Raw genomic sequence first — 11,397 nt, 5'->3', positions numbered from 1 at the left:
TGTATGGGATACACAGCTCAGGGACCATGAAAGTGAGCAGCTGAGAGGAGAGCTACTCATGAGCTTTGGCCTGACTGCTGCTGGAAGGGTCAGGGTGAGCATCCTGGAAGGGTGCAAGATACTCTGAGAACAGAGAATAAGCTCATAGCTGGGCCTTACTCACAACCAGGAATTTAGACTCTTGGAAAATAGAAGGAAAAGAAAGGGCCTAACTTACAAAGATACTGTTATAAACTAAGAGACAGTGTCTCTTCAATAATTTGATTTATTGACCTGGAAGCACAAACTTTCTGCATATATTTCTGTATTCTGTATTTTCTGCTTAAATTTAGGGAATGGGAAATTGTTTGGAATTTTTTAGCTTGGGTTTTTTTTTTATTTTTAATTTAAACAAGAATGTTTTTAGATACCAAAGAGTGTTAGTATCAACAGGTGCAATCATTTCAAAAGAAAAGCAGGGTGTATGTAATTCCACTCTGGTCACTATAGAACACCATCACGTCTCAGTGAAAGTTTTCTGATGTTTACATGTTCCAATGTACTTATGATTCATGTTGACTTTGTGGTAGTTTTTGAAACCTAAGCAATTTAAAAAAAATTAAGTGCATTTTCATCAAATCAGTTAAGGTGGATTTTTGAGCCCATCTCCAGGTATGTAGACTTGAGGTAATTGATGTCAATTTGAGAGGTCAATATTTATTGACTACCAGTGATGATAAAACACAGTGGTTTTTACTCTTGAATCACCTTTCCATCCACTGAATAGTACAAAGTCACTTTAATGAAGAACTCTGACTGATGTTGCTTAGCAAATGCAGAAAGATTTAACACAATTATCTATCAGCACGTTCTGCACTTCACCTGTCAGCTTTCTTGGAAGAGGTAGCAGAAGGCAGTTTGTTCTGCTTTCAGTTTGTGCAAAATTAGTCTACATGTTCATAATTATTCTGCTGCATAATTTCAGAGGCAGCAAAGAAACTTCTCCACAAGTTCTTTGATAGTGACTTTGCATGAAAATCCATCATTCTTTGTTCATGGTGCTTAATCTCCTGGCTCACATAGCGATGTTTGTATATCTCTTTTTTTTTTGAAAAGACCATAACTATTAATACATGTGAATGACTATTATTATAGCAAGTTGTTTGCTTGAAAAATGAGCATTCATTCCCAAAATGCTCAAAATAAACTTCCTTAGAGAAGTACTCATGAAGAGTGTATAAGAAGGACACGTGCAGTGAAATCACTGGTGAATCAAAATTTGCCTCATGTTCTTCAGAAAAATCAGGAAGTGCTAGCAGATTTCCAGGTAGAAATAAGCATTCTTGATCCTCAGAGAGTAGCAGCTCCAGTGAAACTCAGCAGTAGGTGTACACATACATATAAATATTCAAAGTCAAGGCGGTGAGTTAGCCATCTGAATCTCATTGAAGATAATGAGGAACACATGGCCAAATCCCTGTTTGCAACATGGAACATTTATCCTCGTAGTTTTACGTAGTATGAAAAAAATGTTAAATGATGAAACATTGCAGCTTTTAAAGAGTTTATAAATGCAAAACACATCTTAGTTGAGTTACTAAAAAATTGTAAATACACCATAAACTTCTTGGCTGTGCTTAAAGAAATTGTAACAAACATCAATCACTGTAATTTAGAGAGATAATCTCCATTTCATGTTAATGAACTAGACAAAAGATGCTTTACTGTCTACTAGCAATACATGCTCCTTGAGTCTTCTAGAAAAATACAATATAAGTAGGGATTCTTTGAAAAATTTTGGCTTTTGAAGAATCTGCAGTTACAGGAAGATGAAAAAGAAAGTGTCATCAAGGCACGAATTCAGCAGTGGTACCTAAGTAGCAAACACTTACCCCCAAAATTACAAACCAGTTATAAACTGAATGCTTAAATCACTAATGTAATGCATATTTTTTAAGGCTGGCATAGGCACAGACACCAGATGCAAGAGAAAATATTGTAAGTTAAAAAGGTTCATTTTGTAAATGGAAATCCAAGGTGAAAACTCACCCTTTTTTTTAGTGATGCAGAGTTTGAAGAAGTGAAATGAGTGAAAGTGGGAAATGTTTTTTTCTCTTTGTGTGGTCTATACCATTTTACCTTTTAATTGTCATTTTTTCAAGACTTTGGAAAAGAAGGAAGCCAGAAAACTTTTTCGTTTTGCTTTTATTGTAGTGTGAGGAGAAACCCAAATTTTGCAGGACAAAATGGATTATTATTTGCAGTTTGGAACAAGATAAGTAAAAACATGGAGGAGAGGAGTACATCTGTGTATGTCAATCAGCAGATAGCCTTTACAATGAGTCAAATGACAGAATATACAGAAAGTGAGAAAAGCCCCAGAACTCTGGATAAAATTTCCCTTGTGCCCATTTCTATTACAGTCCAAAACTGACAGATTCTTCAGCAGGGTTCATGACATATCAACTCATCTGAATTGAAGCGTGAGTTTTCCAGCATTCAGACTGGAATCTGTAAGATTTTCTCAAAGAGAAACTGATTCCCAGCAGTTTTGGTCCTTAACCAGGCAATGCCTATAGATTGTGATTGCTTTTAATTTCACCAGGGAGATCAGCTCATGCTGAAAGACACGTGTGCTGTACAAATGATGTAGAACCAAAACCATTTTAAAATGAGCAGAGTTTTAGGGCTTTTCCCACAGAATTTTATGAGATATTTTAGGGGTTTCATTTATAAACTGATCCTGGATTGACTTTATTTTCCTCTGAATGCACTAAGAGCAACTATGTTCAAATAATTATTTTAATTTTAAATCCATCTAATCTCTGATAGTATGACTCTGGTCATGCAAGCATGCAATAAGTTTAGGGATGGAATTTCATGCATATATATATATATATATATATATATATATATATATACACACACACATACGTATACTGTGCACTTCAGCCACAAGGAAGTTCAAAGACAAGCAATGCTGACTGTCATGGCCTTTCTTCTTGCACTGCTAAGCCCTTACACTTCTGTCATTTCATAGATAAGAGCCAAATTGTTTTCCTGGCTGGTGCAAATTTTAGCCAGGATTCACTGTGATGAGTGATATTTTGACCAACTATTTAATTTCTCTGAATATATGAAAGAGTTACAACAGACAGAAAGCTCTATTCATGCATATAAAAATGTCCTTCTTTTTACAAATGATTGTACAATTCTTACTGGGGCATAGGTTTAATTCTATAAGCTATAAACAATTCACTAGTTGTCTGACATCCTTTGATTTTTAGCTAATAATTGTCATGCATTTGTTTCTACTCCTCTGTTGCTTTCCCTTTCTAAAAGAGAAACACTTTGTCTCTGGCTACAAAGCAAATTTTTCTTCTTTTTTTTTAATTTAACACTTTTTCCTTTAGCCTCTGAGTTCATCATACTCAAAAAGAAAGAGTGTTTGAAGTGTGTTGAGCTGAAGTTGTGAACTGTTACAATACATGATGGTGGATTTGGTGGAAAACCTAGCATTTTGCTTAGTCAGATGGACCATGATTTTTCCACTTTGCTTTGGCAGATGCCTTACACCGCAGTGCACATATGCTTTGCCATAATTACTTACTACCAGTAGTAAAGCATTTGTCTTTATTTTGAAATTAGGTTTCCATAATGCACGTAATATAAGACATAAAATTACAGAGTACTGAAATTGATGTAAAAGTACATTTAATCTTTGACCTATACAAGAAATTATTGCTTTGAGATTATAAAAATTCATTTTGTCCCCAGGTTATTGTCGGGGAGACATGTCAAACAAATAAACAAATGAAATGTTTTATGCAGAGTGTTTATATAAGGACTAGATATTAGGTTTGTCTCATGGGAATATGTAGAATCTTCCTCACCGCCTTCACTTCTTCCAAACATAAGATTTTAAAAAATCTCAGTCACTGAAAGAGAAACATGCACATGATTTCATACCACACTGACAAGCATTTGATTTCTTTCCATTAATAGAAGTTAAAGCTGTCAACATCTTTTCTCTTGAAAAGTATCTCCAGTTAGAACATTACTCTCATGTTTTACAAAATCTCCTTTTCCATGCTATTCTTATTTTTCTAGGCATTCAGAAGTCAGTATTTCCCTGTGCTAACTGGATACAAAAGAAAAAGTCATAGGACGAGGATGATGAGGAAGAAGAGGAAGATGAGGAATTTGGTTTATTAGACATAAAATAGGAGAAGTCTACTTAAACCATGAGGGAAACTCATCCTGCAGATGTCAATTAAGTGAGAACAAGCCCTTGTACCTGTGTCAAGGCATACATGTGTCAATACCTATGTATTTAGTGCCTTTGACCATGCCCTGTTTTTTATGAATCCTAAAAAATCATGATCCAGCCTGATTATCTTGGGTTATACAGGCATAGTGATCTCAGTCCATAGCAGTATCTAACTCAGTGATATCTAACTGAGTAATTGTCATTTGCTATCTTGTTTTTTAGAATGCATTTCACTGGGGCTTAAGGCCATAAGGCAGCTCTGTGGTCTAATATTAACTTCACCATAATATGGACACAAAAAAAAAAAAAAAAAAAAAAAAAGGAAGGAAAAAAATATTACTGTCTTGATCTTCTATGAACTGAGATATGAAAGCTGGTAAAAGTCCATAGATTGCAGATGGGAAAAACGTTGACTATTTCAGAATAGGCTTTGCAGTATATATGCAAAGTACATACATCCCCAGATCCAACAAATACCAGGAGATGTATTTATGCAGTGTTACATGGTAACTTAGTGATAACACTCTGCACATATCTCCAGTGCTGTTATGAGAATTCCTGCAGCTTTGATTTCTCCTGTTTTTCCGCTTTCTTTGCTGCTGGTTGGTTATTTTTGTTTTTGTTGGATTTTTTTTCCCATAAGAAATAAATATAGGCATAATTATCTGTGGTGATCTGTATTTTGGTATTGTTCCACATCACGCTGAAATGAGCCAAAGAACTTCCACTGAATTCTTCAAGTACCTCATTAGGTTCTGTTTCTCTTCATTATATCATATCTGTTAATGACTTTTATTACTCTGGACAACCTTTTAATGCAGGCTTATCATACTTTCTCCCAGAAGTAATATTTTCAAGCACTCCACTTACCTGACTACCATTACAATTCTAAATCATTCTATCTATCCATCTATCTGTCTATTACACCCATGGCAAATGTATCACAACTTGGCATACAAATCTAGACAGCTGGTAGTCCTACTATCATCTGTGTGAACAACACCTCTGAATATTTGAAAATATACAAAGGACTCTGTCAGGATACTTAGAGGACTGTTTTGGTAGCTTAGAACAAGGTAAATCTTCTTATAAAGATATTTAGCATTAATAGACACAACAGAGCTGATAGGGGACCTATAGGCTTATAGAATGTTAAGGGACTGGAGGGGACCTTAAAGATCATCTGGTCCCCTGGTTTGAACACTGACAGGGTTGAGGTGTCCCCAGCCTCTTTGGGCAACCTGTTCCTAAGCTTCACCACCTTCACAGAAAAAATTTCTTTTATATATCTAACCTAAAATTCTCCTTTCAATTTTTACCCGTTACTCCTTGTCCTATCACTACTATTTCTACCAAAGAGTCTGTCTCTGGCTTCCCTGTGGGTCCTCTTTAGATACTGGAAGGTTGTTATGAAGCCTCCACACAACATTCTCTTTTCCAGCTCCAACATACTCAGCTTGTCTTCCTAGAGGAGGTACTCCAGTCCTCTTATCAACCCCTCTGGACTTGCTCCAACAGTTCCATGTCTTTCTTAGCTTAGTGGCTCCAGAACTGGATGCAGTGCTCCAGGTGGGGTGTCCTGAGAGCAGAGCAGAGGGGCAGAATGCCCTCCTTCACCCTGCTGGTCCCACTGCTTTGGATGCATGCCAGGATTCTACACCAAGCTGTAGCCACATTCACATTAATGTGGTTTCCTTACTTCATTCAGTATATCTGGGGAGAAAAAGAGACTCTGCAGCTCTGAGAGTCTAACACTTTTGGGATGCACTGAACTCCTTTTATGTGAAGTGCATATTGAGCACAGCATTAATCACCTGCACTTTGTATATGTCTGGCTTATTCTAACCACACTGGAGAGGGCTCATGTGTTCTGAGCATGGCCTGAGGCTGTTTGGCTGGGATCCATGGAAGATCAGCAGCTCTGAGCAGGTTGTCCTGCTGGGGGCTGCTAAGAAGGGGCTCTCACACATCTTGACTCTGTCAGTAAATCCATACCAGATTATCCCAAAGATGTTATACATATGCAAAGATCTCATCCAGAAAATAAGCAGGGGAATCAATATACTGAAGGCAGAAGGGTCTGTTTTTAATTGTTTACCTTTTGTTATAGTCTTCCCACATATCTTTCCAGGTTCAGGTTTTGAAGTCTCACAACCCGAATAGTGACTTGCTTTATCTTTTAGTGGGATTCTGGCTGAAGTGCATTCACCTGCATTCATCTGGATACTGTAAAAGGAACACCCAAAAATGTTGCACTTAACTCCTCCATGATTTAAATGGTAGTGAGCAGAAGCAGACTTTTTTTTTTCTAAAGGGGAACCTACAGGGCTTGGTATATTTTAACAAATGTGGTTTAATTTCACACATTGAGTTCATTCAGTTTAGTTTTCCAGTGTCTCCTGGGAGACAAGTATTCTAACTACATGCTGTTTCAGTAGAGACCATAATTCTGTTTTCAGAATGTTTAGTTTAGTGCAATTCAGATCCCCACGGTGCCTCTAGGACTACTGGATTGCAAATGTTAAGTAAAAATATGACAATAACATAGTAACTAGATGCATTAAATGTCACAACAGCATTCTTTCTGATTTACAAGAAGTTGTGGAAAGTCACGATTAAGCTGCTAGTCTGTAATAGATATCTGTTACAGACATCAGTTATTTTGAAACAGGACCAATTGCCTGCAGACTGTCCAAGAGGTTCTCTGCAATTTCTTCTGGGTATTCACAAAAATATGAGTTAGAGTGTTAAGTTGCAGACACCTCTAGTGTTGAAGTTAGCATGAGAAAAGCATTATACATGAAAAAGCCCCACTTTTTACCAATGAACAATGAGAAACATTGGCTTCCAGTGAACAAAGAACAACTATTTTATAGAGATCTTAAATTGAAACATTTTTGTCTGTTTTCTAATGTTTTTTTACTTCACTGAAGAAACTGCTAAGGCACTAGGATTAGTAGCTGTAGCAGCAGCTTAGAGGCTCAGTGTTGTGCAGAAGCCTTCATGTTACTCAGTTGACACATTTCCTTGCAGATTAAGCAATGGCAGATTTGCTTATCATTCACTGATAGAAACAATCCAACCATGCTTTTCACAAACAGTGAAATGATCTCTGAAGTTGTAAGAGTTAACTGAAGTTTACTTTTCTTAAACATAACTAGAGACAGTTCCTAATTCCCTGGAGGCAAGTAAGGCACAACTTCAAGATAGGAATGCTGAAAACTCCCTTTAGTCTTTTGATGGACAAAGGAGTTGTGGAGCTGTGATCTCTCACTCCCTGGGAAAGGACTTTCACTGCTTTTAGGAATCAGAAGATGTCTATTCCCATTTAATATGAAATAATACCTTGTAGACACATGAAATAAGTGACTGAAATTCTAAATTTCAGATTCATAGTGTTATGTCAGAGTAGTCCTGAGGCAAATGCCCTGTAGAACTTATTCCTCAAACTTTTCTTGTCTGCATTAAGACTGCCTTTAGGCTGACCATTCTAAACACTAGTGGTGCCTTATTTGCTTATATTGCTTATTTGCCTCAGATATAGAGAGTGTCATTGATTCATACACCTGATTTAAGACTCAGAAACTCACTTGAGAACCATGTCCATTTCACTATCTGGTTTTCTGTAGAGAAGAGCATCACCTAAGTCATTTGACTCTGGACATTAAATATGCCTCTGCGTCTCTTTCAAGTTTCTCCTGTGAGATCTCTTTCACTCTACCTGCAACAGATGCAATGAACTCTCTCCATATGAACCCTCTCTTATTTGCAAACAGTGGAATAGTCTTTGATTTCTATTTCCATCCCATATAGGCAGAAGGTCTGTAGACTAAAGGTGCACTCAGTTCTGAATTCTGGTCAGCTTTGGACAGCTTCAGTGAAGTAGTTCACTGACAGCTCAACAGAAAAAAGTTCAACCAGATGTACAACACAAGAAATATTTAGTGTTAAAGGGTATGGTATTCTTTTGAATTTCGGGAGTAAAATACAGAGATACACAGAGGTGAAATATGAAGAGACACATACATCTACAAGTTCTGCTCCAAGGTAGTTCTGTGGGATCTAAACTACCCTGGGTATGAGAATATTTCCCTTTTATCTTTATTTCATCCATCTTTAGGGAATAAATTAGAAAAAAGTAGTACTTGATTAACATATAGAGGCCATTTATGTCAAAGTATTAACCTGAGGAATAGGCTTGAAGATGAGTAAGATCCCATATGCTTACTAATTTCTACATGTAAATTGCATGTCATCAGATGCAAGATTGATGTGCCTAATTCAGTAAGAAGTGGAATGAATTATGAGTCTTTACCTAAGGCCTGTCTTTCTTATAACACTGTCTGACTTATAACTTCAAACTTCTGGGTAAAATGGAGAACAGGTGTTTTAATCTGAATAGTCCTACCAAAACAAAAGAGAGAAATACAGTCAGTTTTGACTTAGGAGTCATCCTCAGCAGTAATCAGAGGTAAGAAACTGGAGGTGTTTGGGCAATAGGGAAGCCTGCAGGAAAAAATAAAAAGAAAGGGAACAAAATAGTTTAACCCAATCTTTGGAAGCATGTAAATCTGGATCTGGAAACTACTTTTCTAATTCAATCTATGACTGAAACAAAAGATTTTTTTATATTGAAATTGTGAATTTTAAGCACAAACCCTCTATCCTTGAAATGGATGCAGTTCATGCTCGAACTATTATATGAAAAAAATGCAATGGTAATCTGATATCAAACTCTTATGGTGTCTTTTTAGTGACAGTGGCTGAGTACCAGCAAAACCGTAGCAGAAATAAAAAGCTTCCCTTTTTGCCCTTCATGTTACTGGGAAATATTTTTCCTTTTTTCAAAAGTGAACCATAAATAAGAGAGAAATATCTGTTTACATTTGAATTTCTTAGCTTAATTAAAGACACAGCATAACAAATTCAGTAGATTTCAAGGAGAGGATATATTTGATACACATTATTAATAAGCTAATAGAGATAGAAGTATTTTTTAAATAAGTATTTATCATATTTCCAATATGATGTGGGGTAATGCTCAACAATGTACAAAAATACCACCAAAATAAATGCACATTTGTAAATGTTTAAAAATGAAAGTGACAGTTATTGACTTAAAATCATGAGATGCAAATAAAAGGTTGGGAAAAAGGGAGATACACAGATGCAAGTTCCAATATTCATTTCCTTCACAGAGAGGAGAAAAACCCCAATTGACAGAGTCATTTTGTCATGTCCCATGAGACATCTATGATGTTTCTGTCATGTGATATGACACAGATCAGATCTGACAGTGCACTTGAAAAAGAGCTAGCTCATATGAAGAGAAGAATCAGTATCTAATAATATGGAACAACAGAACAACATATTTCTAGTACAATTAATGTGAATGTCTAAATATTTTTCTGCAGATTAACTGCCACGACAAAAGCCATGATATAGTCAGAATTTACAGTGAACATGAAAGAGTGTGAAGCCACATTCTAAAGGTTAATCTTGGACCAATTTGTCTTTAAACTTTAAAAGACACTCTATGGAGCCATGGAGAAATTTTCTCATTTCTTTTTCATCTCCTGAAGGATTGTTTTCCCTGTTTTTTACTGCTATGCAGGGATTTAAGGCTTATCATCACTATTTTGCAAAACATGAAGGCAGTAAAACCTCTACTATTACACTAAGCTTAGGATCAGAAAAGAACAAAATAATGCATATCTTAGTATCCTTTCAATAATGTAAACAAACACAAATATTTTTGCTTGTGGCAAGTGTTAGTAATTTTGAAAATTATACTTTTCATTTACATGTGTTAGTTATCATTTTAAAATTGTTAGCTATCATTTTAAAATTTCAACTTGAAAAGGAATCTCAAGAGGCAGTTCTGCAACATTGAAAATATTTGGTTTTGTCTGTTGTACAATGCAAAGACATATCTCCTGTTTGACCTTTCTGTAGTCCGTGCCAAGAATTCATCAGCAAAAATAAGGTTCGACATAAGAATTAAGCCACAAACAGCATTATCTTTATGTACATAAGTGATCTTTTATAAAGAGACAGAATTTCTTTTTCTTAAGACTTAGAGAGATTAAGGTCACATCACAGTATGTTAAAATACACAAACCTTGATAATCTTTGGCAGATTTATTACCTACCACACACTCACAGATCCCTGTGAATCTTTTCAGTCCTTAACATGAACCGCTGCAGAAGTAAATAACCAAACACAAAGAGCTTGATGGAAAGAGAAAGATACCTACTTATACTCCCAGTGAGGTTCTTCATTGGAAAGCTAATCAAAGAATCATTCAGAAGAAAATCTAAAAACAATGTCCAGTTTGTTTTTGCAGATGTTCAAACTTTTAAACATTAATTTATGGTGCAAATATTTCAGTAAAACAACAAATTCTAGGGGTTAAGCTTGATGGAATTTATTAAGAACTTCCAGTTTATATTTTTAAACCCATCTGATTTAGGAAAGTTTTTAATATGCAAATACTTCAGAGTCAACTAGATGCATAAGAGAAAGAATTTAACACATTATGAGGTCAAAGAAAGAAAGAAGTGTAAATTTTTAACCAAGTATTAAGTAACATGATCTAAATACATGAATTTTAGGATTTTTTGTTGTTGTTTATATACTTGCCATATTTGTGGAAGGTTTCTGCAGGAAGCTTGCTTATAGGGTGCCAAAAGAAAGTGTTTGAGAGTTTTTTTAATGCTTTCTAGAGCTGGATTGTTGACAGACATCATGGTGTTTTCTGTAAGCCTTTAAACCTTGTTTATCCACAACAATTGTCCACATGAACAGGGTGAGTATTGAATTCCCACCATGGTGCAGGGAACACATCCTCTTCATAGACTGAACTCATGGCAGCCTCGTAGAGAGGAATTGAACCGTATTTATGATTTTCATAATTTTTGTCATTGGTACAGGACAGATTGCAGCCAGGCCACCTGAAGTTGTGGGATTTGGAGGGAGTCAGTGAGCAAGTGAAGGAAGTTGGATTCCAGACACTTGCTCTCAACAGTCATGTTTTGCCTTTTTCAGGTCTTCAGAGAGGAGTATGTGAAGTCCTGCAGAAGGAATATGTAGCCACATTATAGCTTCATTTGGTGAAAAACTAATACTCACATGTATTTGGTAGTGC

Source organism: Passer domesticus, chromosome 3, assembly GCF_036417665.1.
Source record: "Passer domesticus isolate bPasDom1 chromosome 3, bPasDom1.hap1, whole genome shotgun sequence".
In the NCBI taxonomy this organism is placed as follows: Eukaryota; Metazoa; Chordata; class Aves; order Passeriformes; family Passeridae; genus Passer; species Passer domesticus.
Note: the sequence above shows the minus strand (reverse complement) of the source record.